The 21,195-nt window shown below is 37.4% G+C and overlaps 1 long non-coding RNA gene across 1 annotated transcript in view; it reads left to right on the top strand.

Moving 5' to 3' along the window:
* Window positions 1-21,195, top strand: part of LOC141279634 (uncharacterized) — a 37,478-nt gene that overhangs the window by 9,257 nt on the left and 7,026 nt on the right. Inside the window, exon 2 of the long non-coding RNA XR_012334215.1 lies at window positions 12,966-13,074. This is a non-coding gene — a long non-coding RNA (uncharacterized lncRNA). The remainder of the gene's footprint in view (window positions 1-12,965; window positions 13,075-21,195) is intronic.

Raw genomic sequence — 21,195 nt, 5'->3', positions numbered from 1 at the left:
ATAGATGAGTGAGAGGCCTTGACTAAGCACACACACTTTAGCCCACGATCTGCCAAACAAGTTTGCATGTGGCCTGTTGTAACTTTACTACTCAGAATCATAAAAGAGCTGGGCAGGATTCCCAGAACATTGCTAACTTTTCTTTCTTCTGTGGTCCACATATTATAATTGTATGATTTTTTTTTCCAAAGCCATTTTCAACTCTAGAAATGGAGAGAATATGCAATGCACATGCTACCCAAGTTTAGACCTAGTTGTCTCCTGACAAGTTCTGCCCCAGCATTTAGCTCCTATGGGAACAGTGAGGGTTTACAGTCAGAGATGAAATGGTGCTATAGCACAGCAACTAAATTCAAGTCGCTTCCTGAGGGTTTGATTAACTAAAGGCTTCTTCAACCCAGCCCCCCTCCCTTTTGGCAGGTGATCTCAGCAAGATGTAAGGTATCAGCCAACTCAGCTTCCTTTCTCTTCACCCCCCAAATTTCTGGGGATCATCTCATTTTCACGTCCTTTCTTCCATCTCAGAGAAAAAAGCATCCTTCCTCTCCTCTAAGCCACACCCACCATTTATGCCCTGAATCCCATCTCCTCTTCTTGAGTCCCCAATCTGACCATGCATACAGTGTATGGGTTCATAAACAGAATTATGCATCTCCTTCCATGGCTTTCTCCTCTCTACCCTCTTGCCCACAAGTACGCCGTCACCCCATGCTTCAGATCAGAAAAATGGGTTATTATCTGCGTTTTAGCAGCCTGCACCTCAGAACCCCCCTTCCCATCTCTGTGCTTGAGGTAGTTCAGAGGTCAAAGCCACGGAAAAGGAAAAAAAGAAAAACAAAAGCAACCTGGGGAATTTATTCCCTTACAGATGACTTCTCCATCTTTCCACCTTGCGCCATGATCTGCCTGCATGGACCTAATTTTCAGAGTCCTTTTAGCATCTTTTAGCAAAGTTTCATCTTTGAGGCAGGTCATTTTTCTTATTTTACCTCTCCTGTGGGTCTCATGGCTTTTAAGCAAGTCCCTCCTTTCTAAAGCATCCTTCTCTCCACCCTGCCTCCCTACCTGGGTTCCATCCTGCTCTCTCCTTCTTTGTTTTCTCTCCAAGCTCCTTGAAAATGTACTTTTCCACATGAACTTACACTCCTTTTCTGTCAGAGGAGGGCACACCCACTACAGCCTACCTCTCCTACCTATTGCAACTAAAAACTCTGGACAAGATACAAAAAGTAACCACTTGAGAACTCTGGAAACTAAGCCCAAGTCAACAGGGCAACTTGAATTTCTCGAGTCTTTTTTTCCCTTTTCTCCCGGCTTTGCCCTGAGGGCGACCCCAAGCACAGAACTGGGAAGGGGTCAGCATTGCAGGTACCTAAAACTGAGCTAATATTCCCACTTTCTGGACTGAGAGCTGGAAAAGGGGGCTTTGTGGGCCAGAGAGTGTGGAGAAGAGAGAACTACACAAGAGGATCCATAATTCTGTTTATGAACCTGCACAAGTGCATGTGTGGATCAGACCCAAAGCAACATAGCCAAGGCTTTGAGAACTGAACTGATACTTAAATCACAGCCCAACTCTTATTAATCCCTAAGTGGCACACACAAGGGACATCCTCAAAGCAGCATACTAAAGGCTTTAAAAGCTCAACTGAGATTAGAACTACCGCCCACAAAAGGCAAAACAGAACTTTCAGTGTGAATACAACTAGGTATCAAACAACAACAACAAAAAAAAACCAATACTTTCCAGAGAATTAGAACAATAATCTACATGACATAATATTCTTGATGGCCAGGAGACAATGCAGAGTTGCTCAGACATACATAGAACCAGAAAAATGTGACCAATCTTCAAGGGAAAAGAGAAGCAACATAGGTCAACCCTGAGATGACCCAGATGTTAACATTTTCAGGCAGAGATTTTTTTTTTTTTTCAGGCAGAGATTTTAAAGCAGCTTTTATAGCTATGATCCATGAAATAAACCTCAAAATACTTCAATGAATGGAAAGAAAGTAGTTCTCAGCAGAGAAATAGAAACTATAAAGAGGAACTAATTAGAAAGTATAGAATTTAAAAATAAAATATTTGAAATTTAAAAAATTGATTGAGTAGGCTCAACAGCAGAATAGAGATGACAGGAAGAAAAGAGTCAGTGAACTTGAAGATAGAGCAATAAAAATTATCCAACTGGAAGAATGGAGAGAAAAAAATAAAATAAAAAGAGAGCCTTAGGGATGTTTAGAACAATATCAAAAGGTCTAACATATATGTCATGGGAATTCCAGAAAGAGAAGAAAAAGAAAATATGAGCTGAAAATTTCTAAAATTGGAGAGAGACATAAACTTAGAGATTAAAGCAGCTTAGCGAACTCCAAGCATGATAAACTCAAAATCAACCACACCTGACACGTCATAATCAAACTACTGAAAACCCAAGATGAAAAAAAATCTTGAAAGCTGTCAGGGAAAAAATAACACATTGCACACAGGAGCACAATGATTTGAAGGAATGTGAACATCTCAGAAACCATAGAGGCCAGAAGGAAGTGGATCAACGTCTTTAAAGTGCTGAAAGACCAAGAATGAGGTGGGGCTTATACCTGAGAGAGGTTGGAGTGCAGGCTGATGACTAAATATGGGGTCAGGTCCAGGAAACGGGACAGAAATCTAGAGATTAGTACTGGGGTGGGCCTCAGAAACAAGACAAGGCCTGGTTGACAATCAAGGCTTGATTGGCAACTGAATATCAGATTCACACACACACGCACACACGCACACACACAAGTGCATGTGTACACACAGGGTCCAAGAGGTCATTAGTAAGCTGGGGGTAGAGGTCAGATAGACACAATTGCAGGAGAGGAGGGCTCTGGGGGCTGGCAGACCTGGCTAGACATTAACTCTTTTTTGTATATGTCCAAAATATCACACCTTTGTTCACACCATTCCCTCTGCCTTGATCTCCTACTTTTTCAACTCATTATGACTAATTTCCTACTTATCCTCGATGGTCTAGTTCACACGCAACCTCACGCATTCTGCTGAATACTTACTAGTACCAGGAAGTGAATTCCTCCACAAAGACTTCCCAGGTCTTCCCACTGAGAGTAATGTCCCCTTCCTCTGAATTTTTACATCAATTCATTGTACTCATTTTACACTTGGTGTTAGAGTTCGCCATATGCATGTACACCATATATTGCTTGAGGATAGAGATGGTTTGTTGCTTTTTACTCATCTTTGTGTTACCACCAGGGTCAATCATGGTAACTTAAATGTACTCCTTGTTTAGTACTTTAATGAACAGTGTGAGCAAATACCTTTTTTTCCCCAAAACCAATTAAAATACTACCAGTCATTAAGAGTAGCATGAATTGCTTATACTTTTAAAGAATTGCTTGATAAAACAACAGTCTTTAATTAAAAAATGACACAAAAGTTAGAAGACAAAAAGAACACTGATATTTCTTAGAATTATTTCTCACAATTCTTTGGCATTTACCCAACCTCAGAAGAGTCACAGAATGTAGATAGGGCTGGAAGAGAAACTTAAAAATGAAAGAGCAAACTCTCATTTTACAAAGTAGAATGCTGAGAGGTTAAAAGGTGGCTCCAAATCCCACACTCATTGAGCCAGTCTAGAATCTAGGTTTTTTTCAGCTCTCCGCCTGAAGTTCATGCTTCCTCCAATTCAATGCTGCAAGGCATAGTCTTACTGAAAGAACAGAAGACCAGAGATTGTTTGATTAACATCCTTGAAGAGGCTGCTCTTCTCCTTCCACAAGATTAAGGCGCTATTATGAAGGTTATCCTAATGTTCGGCTAGCCCTTCCTGAGTGTCTAAGGCTGGATGCAGAAGCCGCTTCTGCCTCACCAGCTACTCATTGTTTATAACCCCATCACTTGAAGTACCAGAGAGTTCAGAAGGAGCCAGTTACGAAACAAGAGGGAAAGCATGGTTGGAAAGAAAACTCGGCATCTCATGATCTCAATTCCTTCAAAAACCGAGTTGAGGATGCTGCCAAGCCCTTATTGCCTTTGTGGCCTCAGTGTTTCTACTTGTGAAAGGATGATGAAGATGCCAGTAACTCTAGAAACAGAAATGGAATGCATATCAACTGGCCACCAAGTAAAACAGATTTCAGATGCAAATAGAAACAAAAAGCTGGGCAAGTATGAAGAGTTTTAAGGATAAAAGAAAAAAAAAAACTAAAAAGATAATCCTTTTAAGAAGCTGATTTTTTTTTTCTTAGTCATTCCCAAAGCAAGAGGGCCAGGGTAATACTGCCAATGCTTAACTCCAAAATAGATGAAAGGTTAAAAAAAAAAAAGAGGCTGCTCTATTGAGGAAAAAAGTCCTGAAATAACCTATCGCTGGTGTTCAGAAGTCACAAAGGTCATCATTCATCTTTATAAAAGGAGGCACTGAACAAAGACAAATAAGGTAAAGCATTTACTTTTACATAACGCCAGGACAGGTAGAAGAAATAGCTATAATTCCACAGGCCTTGAGAGAAATATAAAGCTGTAGGAAATATCCTATGAAATGCTGTACTTCTGGTTTCAAAAAACGCTTGGAGCCATCATGAAAGTCCTTTTCATACGGACAGAAAATTTGTTCACTATTTCTTTTTAATTCTTTTTTTGTCTTTTTTTAAATTGAAGTATAGTTGATTTATAATGCTGTGTTAGTTTCAGGTGTTCAACACAGTAGAGATATATATTCTTCTTCAGATTATTTTCCCTTATAGGTTATTAAAAAATATTGAGTATAGTTCTCTCTCTCTTTTAAATTATTAAAAAAAAATTTTTTTTCTCAAAATCCTCCACTCTACTCTCTGTCTTGACCTAAGATTAGTCAGGGTCAAACAATCCATAACTTCAGAAGTTTACATCTAATTTTACTACCTTTGGCCTTAATATGTATTAACTTCAACACAGAATAATGTATTACTCTAACAATAGCTAACATTACTGATTCCACGAGCTCTCCATTTATAATTGCCTTTGTGGGGTTATTTTAAATAGATATGTATACACACAGGCACACAATCTTATAAAATGAGGAATGGAAAAAAGTTTAATGGGTTTGTCCAGTGAAAACTTAACATAAATATACCCCTAATGGCAGAGGTAAATGTATAGGGGACCAGGGTAATAGACTAACCTGTAACAAGAATAAAATTTCTTCAAAACCTCCTGTTTATCAAAAAACTTATGTAAATTTAAAATTGTACATCATGACATATACAAGTTTCTTTTAATATTAAAATAATATTTTCCTCCAAAATTTGCTAGTTGAATGGCATCCATCAATATAGTAAAACAAAAAGAAAACCAACAACACTTTTGATTCCATCTTCTGGCTATTTTCAGGCCATGTATCTTGAGTATTTTAGTTTGTTTTCTCTTTTGAATTATTCAGATCTCCATGCCCAGTCATGCCCTGCACTTTGCAAAAGTATAATACTAAGAAATCTTATAATTTTTTATTAATTTGCAGATTTTTCTGGGGCAGGAATATCATTTAAATGTTCCCTGAGGAGAAACAAAATGAGAGGGTAATTTTCCTCTGAGTTTTCAATTGTAGCTGATAGTGAATGGGAAAGTCACTTCTCCCTTAGATCTACTTGGCTATTTTTGAGCAGAAAATAGTTTTAATTATTCTGTCTATGCAACCAAGGTTTCTGGGACAATCACAATTTCACTGTTTTCAATAAATGTGAATTTCCATTACACTTGCAGGAAGTTGTCCAACACATGTACTCACATAGGTGATTAAAGTCCATTGTAGAGAGCTGTTCACTGCACCCTTGTGGGTAATGGTAAAACAACTGGAAATGAGTTAAATGCCCTTCAGTAGGAGGAAGAGTTTAAGAAATTTCCATTCAGTCGTATAATATAATACCAAGCAGAATCAGGTAGAGCTCCATGTACTGGTCTGGAAGAATATTCAAGATACATTGTTCATTGAAAAATATCAAGGAACAAAGCAGATGTTTAGTTGTACTCCCATTTGTGTCACACTTTGAAAATTTCAACCATTTATGTTTATAAAGGGTTAGAAAATTTCTGGCAGGACATATCAGAAACAAACAAATCCAAAAATTACCTTCAAGGTTGGGATGAAGGGTTAGGGATAAATAGAGACTTTTATTTGTTACTCATATTTCTTAACTCCCAGTATTTCTACGTCAACTTCTATGAATTAAACTCTCCCTGATTCCAATTCTCCTTGCTTTCCACCATGTTTGAGACCCTATATTGTCATAACTCATACAGTACTGGCCACAAGATATGAGCTGCACGAGACTGGTATGAGATGGTTGGAAAAGTAAAGAAGGTAGAGGTCACAGAACTTAACTAGCTACGGGGTTGACTGAGGGCTACAGCCTTGGGCCAATGGTAGTATCTAGAGGGACGAGGTATTCCAGTCACCAGCAATGTCAAGAGAGTCCTGATCAGAGGTGGGTTAGGAACTGCCAAGGAAAGGTGAGTAAAAAGGATAAATAAACAAGTGCTAACTGGAGGAGTTTCTTTTTAAATTTTTTTAAAAACTTACTCGGAAGGATGCATTATCTGTTAGTAAGTAGTGTAAGTAATTATCTTTAGCGTGGAACTGGTATATTTTTGGCAATCCCGCTGAAACGGTGTAAACAACATTTCCTGTGTCAAAAGCAGAGATCCAAGTCTGTTTTAGAATGGTCCTAATCTCCATCTATTATAATTTCCACCAATAACTTGTCTTTTTATATATGCTGGCATCTGTGTGAAAGACAGCATCCCACTTTGACCAAGTCTCCATCTGGTGGCAGGCGGGGGAGCAGGAACGTAGACTGTCACTTTATGCAGATGGATTTCTATTAATACAAACAAGTGACCCTAAAAGAGAAATTGGCTCGCTCCAGCAGAACTTTAAGAAGATTGTTCTGAATTTCCTGAAAGCAGGTTATTTCTAAATACATGGTGTTGCCTTTTAAACACAGATCAGGCATTTTTGTCCTTCTCAGAGCTGGTTTTATAAAGTTGGCTTGCTGTTCTGAGCCCATTTGCTTGGGGAGGGGGTGGAAGGAAGTGATTGCAATGAGAGAGAGAGAGAGAGAGATCTCTTGCGGGAAGAGCCCCAAGTTTTCCTATCGCCATTTCAGGACTCATCAGTTATTGAATCCTGGAGAGCAAAGCATGGGGCAAGGAGAACTGAAGGGAAGGGAAGTGGTTTCACCCATCATGGCTACTGGCCACCCTCTTTTTTCCTGCCTTGCCACAAGAATATGTAGCTTTAAAATATACTCCAGTGCATCCATCAGGTAAATTTACAATCTGAACTTACAGGAGCAAACCTTTTCCAAGGGAGTCTGCTTTTGAAGATTGCTAGAAAGGTTTTCACTGGCTACTTCCGCTTCCTCTGTGAGCCACCCCTGGCCAGCCATGGCAAGGAGGGCACGAGCTGGACACTAGGGAGACTCACCAGAATAACAACTTCTAGTTGTGAACAGCCCAATGGCCCATCAAGAGAGACTGAGTGATGCTATACCCACCTGTGCAACAAAATACTATGACGTGATTAAAAAAAGTATTTTGGAAGAGGTTTTTTTTAAACCACAGTTATTTCAGTACCATTTCAGGGCTTTTGCCCTATGTTTAGGCCTACTATTACATACTTAGTGTATTTCTTTAAATTTTCTCAGTTTTTAAAACGTATGTTCCCGCCTATCCTGATCCTAAGCAGTTATAGCTATGACATGAGTTTGACGTGCTCATTATATTTTTCAGTACACAATAACATAAACGGATAAGTATTAAAATAAAAAGTGTTCAACAAAGTACCAACTAAAATTGTCCCGAGTATCCCCAGTGGTATGCTTCCCACCTTTTGGAAGAACCCTGCTTTACAGGAATATTTGGTGTCCCTGGAAGAAAGGCTATGCTGTTACCTGAAAAAGAGTAAACACAGAATGCACTGTTTGATCAAAATCTTGTGGAAATAATGTGTGTGTGTGTGCAAATGTACATATGTACCCCAACATGTGAATAGCCTTGGCTTTATTAATATGTAATATGGTCTCAGATTGAGTTACGTATTTTTTTCACAAGTGCCATCTTTATTTAAAAATGATAACCCATTGGCTTAATTTTAATAACAAGTTTATTGAGATATAATTCACATACTAGAAAATTCACACTTTTAAAGTAAAAATTTATACAAGCAATCAGTGTTGGTAACATTTAAGGCATGGGGAGAGCATGAGGAAATGGGTAGGGGCTGTGGCAATAGATATGGCTGTTTTGGTTTGCTGAGATCAGACGATAAAAAGTGTTAAGTGCCCTGTTCCAGCTGCTAGAATTTATCCTGGAGGTTATAGGGAGCCATTAAAGAATTTGGGGCAGGAAAAAAAAATAAAGTAAAAATTCAGTGTTTTTAGCATATTCACAAAGTTGTAGACCATCAACAATATCTAATGTTAGAACATTTTATCACCCCAAAAGAAACTCTGTACCCATTAGAAGTTATTACCCCATTGTCCCCTACATCCAGGCACTGGCAATCACTAATCCACTTTCTGTCTCTATGGACTTGCCTGTTCTGCAAATTACATATAAATGGAATCATACGATACATGGCCTTTTGTGATTGGCTTCTTTCATTTAACATAATGTTTTCAAGGTTCATCTATGTTGCAGCATGTTTTAGTGTTTCAATCCTCTTTGTTGTAGAATAGCATCCCCCTGCCTGGGTATATTATATTTTTATTTATCTATTCATTAGTTAGTAGACATTTTTGCAATTTCTACTTTTTGACTATTATAAATAATTCTGCTATGAATATTTATGTACAAGTTTTATGTGGACATATGTTTTCAATTCTCTTGAGTCTACTTTTCCAGAAGTAGAATTGCTGAATTATATAATGACTCTATGTTAAACAGTTTAAGGAACTACCAAACTGTTTTCCAAGGTGGCTACCCCATTTTATAATCCCAGAAGCAGTGTATTAGGATTCCATTTTCTCCACATCTTTGCCAATATCTGTTACTGTCTGTCATTTTGATTTTAGCCATCCTAGTGGATGTGAAATAGTTATTGTGGTTTTGACTTACATTTCCCAGGTAACTAAGGATTTCAAGTATCTTTTCAAGTGTTTATTAGCCATCTGTGTGTCTTCTTAGGATAAATGTCTATTCAATCTTTTGCCCGTTTTTCAATTGGGTTATTTGTCTTTTTATTATTGAGTTGTAGGAGTTCTTTATATATTCTATACACAAGTCCTTTATCAGATATATGATTGCAAATATTTTCTCCTATTCTGTGAGTTGTCTTTCTTCTTGATAGTGTCCTTTGAAGCACAAAAGTTTTAAATTTCATTAAGTCCAATTATATTTTCTTTTGTTGATTGTGGTTTGGGTGTCATATCTAAGAATCCATTGCCTGATTCAGGGTCACAAAGATTATGCCTGTGTTTTCTTCAAGGAGTTTTATAGTTTTAGCTCTTATATTTAGGTCAATGATCCATTTTGAGTTAATTTTTGTATATTATTTGAGGAAAGGGTCCGATTTCATTCTTTTTCATTGATATCCAGTTGTCCAAGCACCATTTGTTGAGAAGACTATTCCTTACCCATTGAATGGTCTTGGCACCATTGTCAAAAAACAGTTAACCATAAATGTATGGATTTAGGGAATTCCCTGGCGGTCCAGTGGTTAGGACTCTGTGCTTCCACTGCAGAGGGCACGGGTTCAATCCCTGGTCACAAAACTAAGATCCCCAATGCCACGTGCATGGCATGGCCAAATAAATAAATAAATGTATGGATTTAATTCTGTACTTTCAGTTCTATTCCTTTGATCTACATGTTTAGCTTTATGACAGTACCTCATTGTCACAGTTATTGTAGCTTTGTAGTAAAGTTTGAAATTGGAAAGTAAGAGTCCTTTAACTTTGCTCTCTTTCCACAAGATTGTTTTGACTCTTCTGGGTTCCTTGAATTTGCTTTTGAATTTTAGGATCACCTTATCAGTTTTGACCAACAAAAGGCAGTCAGGATTCTGATACAGATTGCATTGAATCTGTAGATCAATTTGGAGAATATTACTACCTTAATAATACTAAGTCCCTTGATCCATGAACATGGGATATTTGTTCATTTAGTTAAATCTCTTTAATTTCTTTCAACAATGCTTTGTAGTTTTCAGTACATAAGTCTTACACTTCTTTTGTTAAATTTATTCCTAAGTATTTTATCCTTTTCATGCTATTATAAATGGATTCAGATTGAGTTTTACTTTCCCCTTTATCCTTTTCTAAAATTTAAAATTATTTACAAAATATTCTTTATTATTGTCAATAATACTCTTACAGGCAGAAAGAATATGAAAAATAACAATTTCAGCTCCAGGAAGAGCTGGGAATCATAGACATGGATTTTCCGAGAAATTTTTTTTTTTTATGTCTGAATTTGTGTTGTAATTTGATTTAACTAATTCATGTCGCCTCTAATGGAGCTTGAGGAGTTGGCTTCATTCTTAACTGCATTTTTAGCCTATTGTAAAGACGGAAAGTACAAATTTATTACTTGCAACATAACAGATTTTAGGCATTTTGTTTAACGAAAATGAAAGACGTTTTGTTGGAACTAAGATCAATAAACTCTCACTTTATAACCTTGAGTCTATAAAGCAAGTCAAAATAAAGCACTTCATGGTCTAATAGAGTAGAGGGGGGAAAGGAATGGGGATCTCAATGAGAAGGGAAAAAATGCCTGTTGGCTTCCAAATTTTGAATGTAGCTGGCCTGACAGAGAGATTAGCTGTATCAGCTGCCTATGCCCTGACCTCACTCCAGGCTGTAACTTACCTTTCCCTTGCAGGTTTATTATATTCTAGTTTTAAATCAGATCCATCAGCTGAATCACCAGGACCCTTAAAGATCTCTACCGGAAGCCTCAGCCAGAGACTTCAGTTTATGGCTTAAACCTGTCCTTTACAGTTCTATTTGTTTGTTTGTTTGTTTGACTGTTGGCTTTAAATCAAACACGACTTACTCACATTGGTGGTAGGGCCCATTTGTTATTAGCCCTTAGCTGTTTTAGTGAATATAGGACTTACCTGGTTGTCGTAGCTGCTCCAAAGAGTTAGGTCACTCGTACCAAATCTAAAAGAGCTTCCTGATCATAGAGATAGGCCCCTGGGGAAGGCTAAAGCGCCACATCTAAAATCATAGCTCCCGGCAAGAAAAATTACAGGCCAAAAATATCCTACACGGAAAATAAGAGCTCAGCTTCAACGGTCCCTCAGATAAGTTCTTGGAAAAACGTTTCCTGTATAATTTAGGACAATCAGCCCTTACCTGAAAAGAGTATACCCTAAAACTCAAAATGCTAGAATATAAAAAAAAGAATGTCTACATGTATATAACTGAGTCACTTTTCTGTACAGCAGAGGCTGGCACAACACTGTAAATCAACTCTACTTCAATTTAAAAAAAATTGAAACTCAAAATTCTTTAAATATGCTTTTCTGGCATCATCCATGCTTTCCAGTAGCCCGTGTCATGGATTGAGAAAGCGGTATATGAGAATTTACACCCAGAAAACACTCATCTATATGAGCATTTGACAGATTTTAATTTAGAAACAAATCTGGGCTTTCAGACACAGAGGACCAACAGAGGACAGTTCACAATACCATTAGAAGCTTTTTAACAGCTGTCAGCCTTCAAAGCAAGAACTGGGTAAATTGAATCCCTCCTCCCCAAACCTAGACTTCCAAAGTCTTGTGTACTAATGTCTCTACCCCATTCTCTCATTATGAAAAGCATTAAGAAGCTAGCTAGAAATGCCGTCAGCTCCCATAGTATGTATCTTTAAGACAGAGGTAGACAAGGCCTGCTGACGTAGCCTTCCTTACAAAAGACCCATAACTTTCTTTCCCAACAAGAACCTGACCAGAATTCTTCAGCTCTTCAGGGACTGAGACTCTGTACACATCCAAATAATGCTTAGCTCACCTCCCAAGAAAGGAAATTGAGTCAAGGGGATCAGGTAGGAAAGGTCAAGATCTTCTGTATGTCTTCCTGAGGATGAGCAAAAAGATCTCACACTGTTTGAAAGCGAACAGATTAAAGGGTCAAGGCTTTAACCAAGATTCTCCTCCTGAGGTAGAATCTTGTGGGATAACATTTTCATCAGTAGAAACACTCAGGCAAATTGCTCTGCTCATCTCTCCCCGGGAAGCTTAACCCTAACCCTCAGCCTATCTCTTTCTCAGCAGTCCCAGAACAATATCCTGCCCTGTATCTGCGTGACTTCTTTGCAAGACCTTCACTCCAAAGATGAAGCCCAAATCCTTCCTTTTAGTGCCATGCTTGGCCCTGATAGGTCAGGCCTCGCCAACAACAGGTCAATAAATATAGAGCTGTTTAGGGTCATGTCCTCAAAGAGAAATATGGCCTTTCTTTCTGACACCCGGAGTGTCTTCTGGTGACCATTCATCTTTTCCTTGAAAGTGAAAAGGTATATAAACATTCTGACTTTAAAATGTTTCTTGTAGATGTTAATATCACCCATTTACAGATTACCCCGTGTTCCAGAAAATGCTTCCTTATCCGACGCTTCACTTCCTCCTTGTATTCTTCTTAAGCTTGAAGGCAGAGGAATTCTGGTAGAAGCAAAGGCTCTGGCTACACTGATTTTTGCTGTCATTAGAGGGTCAGCTTGTGGAATATCAGGTGAATGTGATTCATTTTATTCAGGTAGCAAGAATGGACACCTCCTTTTTCTGGTCCAGCTGCATGATGGGATCATCTTGGTCCATCCTCATATACCAGTCCTACCTACTAATGGTCACACAGATTCCTTTAATGTGGGGTATCACTCTGACAGTTTTCAGCATACGTTAGCTTACTAAACACTTGTTGGAAAATTGAATGACAGATTTGGCAATGGTTCTTTAAAATTTCATCTACAGAAAATAAGAAAAGTGAAGATTTATCCCTATTGGTCATTTCCGCGGGGATGTCTGCATGAATCAATAAGGACAAAATGAACATGATGACGATTCACTGATGGCATATTGGGTGAGTTTGTGATGAACTTTGCTTATATTTCTAATCAAGGGTGAATAGTACTGAAGAGTAATCTTCACTTTTTAGTTTTTCTCTATTTTCAAAATGGATATTTTAAATTGGGTTGAATGACATTCGTTCTCCCCTTAAATCTACTCCGACCACAGTGGCAGGTGCTTATTTATAATTAAAAATCCTAATTGAATGAATAAAAGGTGAATGAATGAATCCATGGAACAAAAATGAGAACCATAACTTTAATTTGTCATTATAATATTGCTGCAAATATATAAAAATCGAACATATATACTGACAGCTTTAAAAGGTAACAAGGACACTTGAAAATATTGATTTTGTTATGTAATCAAATTGAAGGAATTTTTCATCTTGTTATCTCTAACACTCTTATTGCAACAAAACAATACTACTACAAATGAATGAATCTGATAATATACAAAACTAGAGATGTAGGATTATGAGAGAAGCTAATAATAATCACAAGAGATGATTGAAAGATTTAAAGCATGCTTTCAAGATATCTACCTCAATCAACCTAACCAAAAATTATAGATAAGCTGAAAGCCATATTGACTCTCCTCTTTGGATAAGCAGTATATTTCAGTTGTTTTTTTTTTTTGCGGTACACGGACGGGCCTCTCACTGCTGTGACCTCTCCCGTTGCGGAGCACAGGCTCCAGACGCACAGGGTCAGCGGCCATGGCTCACGGGCCCAGCCGCTCTGCGGCATGTGGGATCTTCCCAGACCAGGGCACGAACCCGTGTCCCCTGCATCGGCAGGCGGACTCTCAACCACTGTGCCACTAGGGAAGCCCTATTTCAGTTTAATAGAGACTTTTAATAAGGAAAAGGAAAAACAAAAGATGGCAAGGTTAAAAAGAAAAATATCCTTTTACAAAATTAGATTATATAGAGCCCCAAAGTATTACACTTCACTGTCAGGGCCAACAGTAAGTGGAGATAGAAAGAGTAGCTGCCTCTGGTGTGACTTCCGCAAAAAGGTTACCAAAAGCATCAGTCTTTCTTAACTTCACGGATTCTTTCTCTTGACTTCAAATCTCCCACAATCTCTTAACATTTTGTGGATCCCAGTTTTGACTTTGGGGAAAATATCTGTTTTAAGCAACTGTTCCATCATCTGAAGCTGAGAAAGCTCCCAGGCTCGTAGTGAGAATTGCTTTAGCTCCGTCTTAATTTGATGGTCTCCAATGTTTTGTGACTCTGACAGTTTTGACGAGTACTCTCACAATTCTCTCTCTCTCACCTTCTTTATTATTTTTATTTTTTTGCTTTTATTGGAATTTTATTGGGATAATTGTAGGTTTGCACACAGTGTAGGAAATGATAGAGATTTGTTATACACTTGGCCCAGTTTCCTTCAATGGTAACATTTTGCAAAACTAAAGTGTAATATCACAACCAGGATATTGCCATTGACACAATCCACTGATGGTGTTCAGCTTGAGTGTGTACGTGTCTGTGTGCGTGTGTAGTAAATTCTATACCATTTTATTAGTGGCCTCCAATTTTTGTCAAATTGGTTGTCCTAGTTTTTTCCTCAGATGTAGTTCATTCAGGGTATTTTCAAAGTGAAATCCACCCCACATTTAACCTGGAATGTTCCACATCTGCCCCAAATTAGAGACTCATTGGTTTACTATTCATCTCTTCAGTGGTCTACATCAGCTTTCTTCTCAACATTACAGAAGACAGATTTTCTTGGATTTAGATGAACATGAGTCATCTCTGGGTTAATCTGTTTCATCTGAGTATAGATTCCAGATTTTTCATGGTTTATTTGTTCATTCAAAAAATATTTCCTGGTTGCTTACTGAGTCCTTAAAGTAGTATCCTAGGAGCTTGGTGTACAGTGGGGACCAACAAACATGATCTCTGCTCTCAGAAGACTTATAATCTACTAGACAGCCAGGACTGTGCCAACAATAAGCTGCAGAATCAAGTAGGTACAGATTAGCCGGAAGGGTGGTCATATTTTTTAAAAGTTCAATGCTGTTTCCTCACTTGCCTCAACAAACAGATGACCTTCATCTAGTCTCCATAGGAATTCATCTACCTAAAAAATAGGAGAATACATTACAAATAGAATCCAAAGAGAAATACTGCAATAATATTCAGCTTCTGTCATTCAGAGGGATTATGCAGCCAAGTATAAACAAGCAATCCAAGCTATTATCTTAGAAGATATTACAAACTCTTTATCTTTCCCTTTAGTGTGGCACTGGCCAAACTTGAAGGACCTAGTTCATAGAGTTCTTCTGATTGTAGAGAAAATACCACTTCCATCCTTTCCAACCAGGCCAGAAGCTTTACGGTAGGATGATGCAATGGAAGGAATCTTGGGGGAAAAAAACAGAAAGAAAAAAAAGTGTTGAACTTCTACCACATATTCAAATAACAGTGTGAGTAAAATTTGCTATCAGGCTAACACACATTTACTAAACAAAAACTATAATCACTGTAGATATTAGACAGTCTCCAACGTTCAAATAGACAAAATCCCTAGCCACAGGTTGACTTATTCAGAATCTCAGAATATATTGTTCAGCTCACTCTTTAGGGTCCACCCTTCTAAAATTCATTCTTCTACCCAGACTATGCTTAAGTTATTTTACGGTTGAAACTGCCAGATTGTTCCACCTGCCTTTTCCCAGTCCCAAACTCTAATCCACCTTTGAGCGAGGGTTTTCAACCAAATTCTTGTTCAAGTGCATTCACTGATTCAAAGTTCTTTTCTGAGTAAAATCTGGCTTTGCACAGATACCCTGTTATCATCTGTGTGCACAAATAGGGTAGCCCCCCATCTGGGCTAGCATACAAGTCAGGATACTAAATTTGCACAACAGAATGTTGGCTTTGCCACCTGCATACCTGTTATCTAAAGCATATGGCTCTCTCTTTAATCAACAATACAAAACATAGGCTCTTCATAGGCACTCCTAGGAGATTTCAGTCCTGCCTCTGATCCAGCCCTTGGCAAAAGCTCACTTGAAACATCTGATATTTGAAGGAGAGACTTTAAGACATGCTAACCACACATTCCTTTAGGTACCTAAGTTAAAACATTTCCATCTTAAGTGTAAATATTTCAAAAACAATGTATCTGGATGCTCTCTGTGAGCCTCCCACAGAAGTTCTCTCTCTCTGTAATGGATTCTAATGGAGGTAAATACATATTTACTTGTAGTTTATTTTGGCATCATTTGCAATTCTATCTCTGATGAGCTTTTTTTTTTTTTTTTTGCGGTACGCGGGCCTCTCACTGTTGTGGCCTCTCCCATTGCGGAGCACAGGCTCCAGACGCACAGGCTCAGCGGCCATGGCTCACGGGCCCAGCCGCTCCGCGGCATGTGGGATCTTCCCGGACCGGGGCACGAACCCGTGTCCACTGCATTGGCGGGCGGGCTCCCAACCACTGTGCCACCAGAGAAGGGAAGCCTCTCTGATGAGCATATTTACGAACAAGGATGAGGGTGCAGAAAGCTGGAGGGACCTATGTCCCTTATGAATTGATGAAGCCACCATATAGCCCTCACTTGCCTATCTCTGAAACTACTTTGATCCTGAGAAATAAAGTTCTGAATTATTCAGACCACTGTTATTTTGAGATTTTTCTGTTGAATATAGTGAGATAGAATCCTGACCAACAGCCTGCCCTGAAAGAACAAAGAGTCAATAAAAACAATGCAAGCCACATATGTAATTTTAAACTTTTTACTAGCCACATTTAACAAAAAGCAAAAGTTAACAGGTAAAATAGATCTTAATTATTTATTTTACTTAACCTAATATATCACAAATATTATCACTAACATTAAATTAATATAAAAATATACTAATTAATTATATTAACCCCTTATCAGATGTAGGGTTTACAAAAAAATGGGAGAACCATTTCATAGGTTGATGGTTTTCTTTGCTTTGTGGATCCTTTTTAGTTTGATGTAGTCCAACTTGTCTATTTTTGTTTTTGTTGCCTATGATTTTTGTGTTATATCTGAGAAATAATTGCCAAGACCAATGTCAAAAAGCTTTCTCTCTGTTCTCTTCTGGGAGTTTTAGGTCTTATATTTGTCTTTAATCCATTTTGAGTTGAGTCTCACATTAAGCATTGTAACCCAAATTTTTTTAAATAAAAAAAAAACCACTGAGATATTTTATGCCTTTTTCATACTAGGTCTTCAAAATCCAATGTGTACTTTAATTTACAGCACATCTCAATTTGGACTAGCGTATTTAAGATGGGCTTCCCTGGTGGTGCAGTGGTTAAGAATCCTCCTGCCAATGCAGGGGAAAAGGCTTCGAGCCCTGGTCCGGGAAGATCCCACATGCCATAGAGCAACTAAGCCCATGTGCCACAACTACTGAGCCTGCGTGCCGCAACTACTGAAGCCCGCACAACTAGAGCCTGTGCTCCGCAGCGAGAGAAGCCACCGCAATTAGAAGCCCGTGCACCACAATGAAGAGTAGCCCCCGCTTGCCGCAACTAGAGAAAGCCCTCATGCACAACGAAGACCGAACACAGCCAAAAATAAATAAGTAAAAATAAATAAATTTATATTTAAAACAAGAGCACATGTGGCCAGTGCCTCTAATATTGGACAACACACATCTAGGTAAGTATATGTGTGTGCGTGCACATATGTGTGCACATGTATGTGCACACACACACATAATCCAACACGTAAACAGATAACATTACACGGGGGTAAATGCTTCAGCAGAGACATTTATCAGATGATTTGTGTAGCAAAAATGCAACATCTAACTCTGTCTGGAAGTAAAGAGGAAAGAGTCATAGAAAAGGGGAATTTATGAGGACCATTAGAAAAAGATCAGATATTTGTCAGCTAAATGAAAAGAAAAATATAGTCAAGAGAAATACAGCCTGTTTTGAGAATTGTAAATTTTTTCAATTGAGAAATAGAACTTGAATACAAAAAAATAGGTAAATATGACTTTATAGTAAACTGAATAATTAGGAATGAATTCTTATCCAACTATCACCCAGGTCAAGAAATAGAACATTGTTATACCCCAGAAACCCACCATAAGCCTCTTCCTGGTCATACTTTGTCTCTCATCCCAGAAGTAGCAATTATCCTAATTTTAAGGCAGTCATTTTCTTGCTTTTCTTTATAATTTTACCATCTATATATGTATCTCTAAATGATATAATTTACATTTACTTGTTGTTGAACTTTTATAAACAGAATCATACTATATGATTCCTTTGTGTTTTGCTTCTTTCATTCAACATTATGTGTTTAAGATTTGTACATATTACAGTGTGTAGCCTCAGTTTATTCCTTTTCACCTGTGTATAGTATTTTATTGTATAAATACACTGTAGTTTGGCCATTCTACTTTTTTAAAATTGACGTATGGTCGATTTACAATGTTGGGTTAGTTTCTGCTGTACAACAAAGTGATTCAGTTATACATATACATACATTGTTTTCCATATTCTTTTCCATTATGTTTTATCACAGGGTATTGAATGTAGTTCCCTGTGCTATACAGTAAGACCTTGTTGTTTATCCATCCTATATATACTAGTTTGCATCTGCTAACACCAAACTTCCACTCCATTCCTCCCCCATACTGCCTCCCCCTTGGCAACCACAAGTCTGTTCTCTATGTCTTTGAGTCTGTTTCTTTTTTGTAGATAAGTTCATTTGTGTCATATTTTAGATTCCACGTATAAGTGATATCCTATGGTATTTGTCTTTCTCTGACTTCGCTTAGTATGATAATCTCTATGTCCATCCATGTTGCTGCAAATGGCATTATTTAATCTTTTTATGGCTGAGTAATAATCCATTGTATATATGTAGCACATCTTTTTTATCCATTCATGTGTCAATGGACATTTAGGTTGTTTCCGTGTCTTGGCTATTGTGAATAGTGCTGCTATGAACATAGGAGAGCATGTATATTTTTGAATTATAGTTTTGTCTGGATATATGCCCGGGAGTGGGATTGCTGGATCATATGGTAATTCTCTTTTTAGTTTTTTGAGGAACCTCCATACTGTTTTCCATACTGCACCAGTTTACATTCCCACCAATAGTGTAGGTGGGAAGCGTTCCCGTTTCTCCACGCCCTCTCCAGCATTTGTTATTTGCAGACTTTTTAAAGGTGGCCATTCTGACTGGTTTGAGGTGCTACCTCATTGTAGTTTTGATTTGAGTTTCTCTAATAATTTGCCATGTTGAGCATCTTTTCATGCGCCTGTTGGCCATCTGTATGACTTCTTTGGAGAGATGTTTATTTACGTCTTCTGCCCATTTTTTGATTGGGTTGTTTGTTGTTTTGTTATTGAATTGTATGAGCTGTTTGTGTATTTTGGAAATTAAGCACTTGTCAGTCGCATCATTTGCAAATATTTTCTCCTAGTCTGTAGGTTGTCTTTTCATTTTGTTTATGGTTCCCCTTGCTGTGCAAAAGCTTGTAAGTTTGATTAGGTCCCATTTGTTTATGTTTGCTTTTATTTCTATTGCTTTGGGAGACTGACCTAAGAAAACATTTGTATGATTTATGTCAGAGAATGTTTTGCCTATATCTCTTTTAGACGTTTTATGGTGTCTTGTATTTAAGTCTTTAAGCCATTTTGAGTTTATTTTTTTCGTGGTGTGAGGGTGTGTTCTAACTTCATTGATTTACATGCAGCTGTCCAACTTTCCCAACACCACTTGCTGAAGAGACTGTCTTTTTCCTGTTGTATATTCTTGCCTCCCTTGTCGAAGATTAATTGACCATAGGTGTGTGGGTTTATTTCTGGGTTCTCTATTCTGTTCCATTGATCCATATGTGCATTTTTGTGTCACTACACACTGTTTTGATTACTGTAGCTTTGTAGTATTTTCTGAAGTCTGGAAGGGTTATGCCTCCTGCTTTGTTTTTTTTTTCCTCAGGACTGCTTTGTGCTTTATATTTTTCTCTTTTAAGTATTATATACTTGGATTTGGTTTTTTATCCTGTCTGACAATTTTTAGTGTTTTAATTGAAGCATTTAGTCCATTTACATTCAATATAATTACTCATATAGATTGGGTTTAAGTTTAAATCTATCATCTTCTTTCTCACCTATTTTATGTTTTATTTTCTCTCTCCTTGCTTACTTCTGGACTGATTGACTCTATTTTATTATTCCATGTTCCTCTCTACTATTAGTTTCTATTATGTTAATGGTTTCCCTAGGAATTATAGTAAAGACCTATAATATATTAAATTCAAATATTAGTTAGTACAGTTCACTTCTCTCTAAGGAGTACAAGAATCTTTAGCTTTATTTATCCCCCTCCCAATATACAAGGTACATTTGTTGTAAATATTAATTATATATTTATATATATGTGTGTGTGAAGCTTTTATAAAACAAAATTCATGCCCATTTTTTCTAGATCATAACTGCCTTCAAAGCTAAAGTATCTTTGACTCTTAGGCTTACATCGTTATATCTCTGGGTTCTTTCCTTCTTCTGAATTTGGTCTGAAGCTTTCTCAACCTCTTATTAGATTTCAGTATCTTTAAATATTTTCTCAATCAGTAAATGGAATCCAATTAGGAGGCCCTCAAATTAGTGTAAGTTAAAGATGATCATATGGAATGGAATGACAAGGAAATATTTAAGCAAGATTAATGATGGACTGGTTTAGGTTCCCAAGTTCACATGAAGATAAGTATTCCTTTCATTCTATAATGATCTACACCTTACATACTTTTAAGACCTTAATGCTAGGAAAAATTTGTCTTCCCATCCTAATTTGTGTTTCTTTTTCTTCAAGTTAAAAATTAAATAATTTTATTTTTTGTCGGTGGGTAGCTAATGGCACAGTTTAATGCTCAGAGCGCTAACTTAGCTTCTGTGCCTTACTTAGCTACTTTCTATTTCAAAATGGCTTTTTTCAAATGTTTAAGCTTTCTCAGTAACTTTTGAATATAAATAGGAAAAAATAATAAATAACAAATAATAAATTCTAATTTAGATCAGTTGACAAAATTAAGATACTAGTTTCAAATATTTCTGTTATTAAGGATTGTAACTGAGTAGCCCATTCAAACTAATTATATTACATTATGTTATGTTATATT

The sequence above is a fragment of the Tursiops truncatus genome, chromosome 10, assembly GCF_011762595.2.
Source record: "Tursiops truncatus isolate mTurTru1 chromosome 10, mTurTru1.mat.Y, whole genome shotgun sequence".
NCBI classification, from domain to species: Eukaryota; Metazoa; Chordata; class Mammalia; order Artiodactyla; family Delphinidae; genus Tursiops; species Tursiops truncatus.
Note: the sequence above shows the minus strand (reverse complement) of the source record. Positions and strands in the feature narration are given on the sequence as shown.